We start from the raw sequence: 2,782 nt of genomic DNA on the forward strand, positions 1-2,782 counted from the left end.
CTAAGCCGATTCACTTATAGCTTCACCAGGAACCATATTCTTGGTGCAAAGCGAATCATTTTTCCCCTTGCCAATAAAAACTCACTAACTTCGATGTGGCTCATCTATAACCTTGCTCCCTTCCCTTCCCCCTCTTCCACCACTTCTATAACCGCCTCTCTTCATTCCACTGTCATCGTCTCTTCCACCAAAACCATATGTTACAGAGCTAAAAGTCTAGCCCTAATGAATGGAATAACCCAGAATATCCATTGCATATTATCAGAGCAGGATGGGAGCGAGAACAAACTTTAGCCAATCTTATCAATCCCATTTGCCAATTTTTACAAAAATTTTCAAAGTTGTCTAAAAATAAATAAAAGAGGGTTGTGGTAAGTGAACAACGTAAAAATTTGTCGCATCTTACCATGCGAACCTTTATACATGTTAAAGTTCGCTGATGGACCCGCATGGGGTCATGTGGGGTCCGTTGACACCACACAAATTTCTGGATTTTTTTTTTGGTACACTAAAGATTAAAATATAACATTGTCCAATTGTTTATTGGCAAGCCCAAATGCACAGGCCCATTAATTTTTATTTCACCTATCCAACTCCATTCTTTCGATTCCTTCACGTTTTGAGATTTTCTTTCTTGTGCTAACTTTGTGATCTTTCTTCCATTTAGATAACAAATCGATACCCTACTTGTTTGATTTTACATATTTTTATTCTAAAATTCATTTGAATAATTGAATTTGAGATTTGAGAAATATTTTCAACTATAATCCCCAATTCCCCATCGCTTATTAGTTATTATCTAGTCTACAGGAAAAAAACATAAACATCTAAACAAGTCGGCATTGCCATATTATGGAAATTACCAATATCTAATTCGGATAATTTTTTTTGTGATTATTTGATGCCTTTGGAGAATCATGCATTTATCCTTATCCGGTTAAATTATGGGGTTTGGATCTAATTGTTGCAATTATAAATAAGAAATCAAGAAGACAACTATAAAATTTTGTGTGAATCTGGAAAGTATGATTTTGGTCTCTAATAGTATTAAAAAAAAAAAAAAAAAAGTTGATGTCATCTTGTTTCTTCTTACTATTTATTCAATTGAAATAGAAAATTCTCTCATCTAGATGCCGTGCTCATATCTTGCTAATATTGAATTTGATTTTGTAACATTCATGGAGAAATATTTTAAATAAAAACCCTTATTTTCGAGTGCAGAGCAAAATGTAGTTGAAGCGAGTGTTCAAAATAACATATTATGATATGTTGTTCTAAAAGAAATTGTATTTTAATTTTGACCCCACAACACCAAATGTCTAGCTCCGTCCCTGTCAAAGTTAACACGACATGTAGTGGTTGTTAGGATATAATTGTCTAGGTAAGTAGTTCAATTTCTAGCTTACGTGATCATCCCATGCCTGCTCTTGAATGTAGATGTTTGCTGCACCAAGACTCTTGGCACGACTAATACCTGTATTGGTAAGAACACGGCAAACCCAATGGGCAAGGAGGCCAATATTTGAAAACCATTGAATTAGAGTATTAGGAAATCCAATTAATCAAACTTTTTCGTTATCAATAATATCATGTTTTGATTTATCAATTCTTGCAGATACAGAAGATAATTCTTGTTCAAGCTCAATCACATTTAATCATAACTAATATGAAGAATGATTTATATTCGCTTAAGTCTAATCAATAATGTCAAGAGAAACAGCCTACAAAGACAAGAGTGCTTACAGGAACGTGTGAGTCCCTGGCTCTATGTTTGGCATCAGTAGTAGAGAAAACAATGTAAACGAGTGTAGAGGTACCAACAATTTCAGCACCTAGGGCATCACCCTTGGTGCAACCGTAGGCTACAACATTAGCACCAACACCTTCGGTCATGTACAGGTTCTTTCCAAATCCCTTGACCACACCAACGCCACATATGGCTCCCATAAAACTGTAGAATTTTATAATTGTGTGAAATAATAGGTAGAGTTTCTCTAGTCCTAATGATAAAAAGAAATTAAAAGCAACCCAAAGTGTTGTTACTGAAGTCATTCTCTTCCAGCATGGAATAATTTAGAGGTTTAGGGAAACATTGTTGTTAAAAATTCTCAACCTGTAAACACATAAATAGTTAATAGAATATGATCGGCTGATCGGTTAGGCAATATTGTGAAAGTTACTTAGAGAACAAGCAATCATTTCTTATTTTTGGCTTGCCCAATTATATATTATTAACTTAGCAAAATATCCAAGAGGAATTTTATTTCTGAAATTGTGAAAAAAAAAAAAAAAAAAAAAACTATCAACATTCAGAAGGATTTTAAGAAATTTGCCAAAGAAACGGGAAGAATCACTGTAATCAGAATTCTGACAGATCTTCCATATAAAAAACAGTACCAAATCGAGTTTCTTACTCACCAGCTATAGTATTTATACATATGCATGTAGAGAGTGCAATGGATTGAACCAATAATACTGGGCCAGGACAAAGCAAGAGGTGAAAATAAGGGAATACTAAAATTTCGAAAAATTAAATACTATAATGCAGTTAAGAAAGTGTATCGTTATTAGTCTCGTCTCTCTTTCTAAAGAAGGAAAATAAAATTCTCATTTTCTTTGTAAGATGTTGATTATTTGTCCTTCCCAAGCAATGAAATGAATCAAATATTAAAATTACAAAAACCATAATATTATGGAACACAATTTTTATTTTAAAAAACTGAGACAAACAAAGAAATAAGATATATATTCCATGCAATATTAGCACAAGCACATTTTGTTC

General features: G+C 33.2%; 1 pseudogene; it reads right to left on the bottom strand.

The window, feature by feature from the left end:
- Positions 1-200: 200 nt before the first annotated feature.
- Positions 201-2,052, bottom strand: LOC111378019 (annotated as a pseudogene).
- Between the last annotated feature and the right edge of the window lie 730 nt (positions 2,053-2,782).

This window comes from Olea europaea, chromosome 3, assembly GCF_002742605.1.
Source record: "Olea europaea var. sylvestris chromosome 3, O_europaea_v1, whole genome shotgun sequence".
In the NCBI taxonomy this organism is placed as follows: domain Eukaryota; kingdom Viridiplantae; phylum Streptophyta; class Magnoliopsida; order Lamiales; family Oleaceae; genus Olea; species Olea europaea.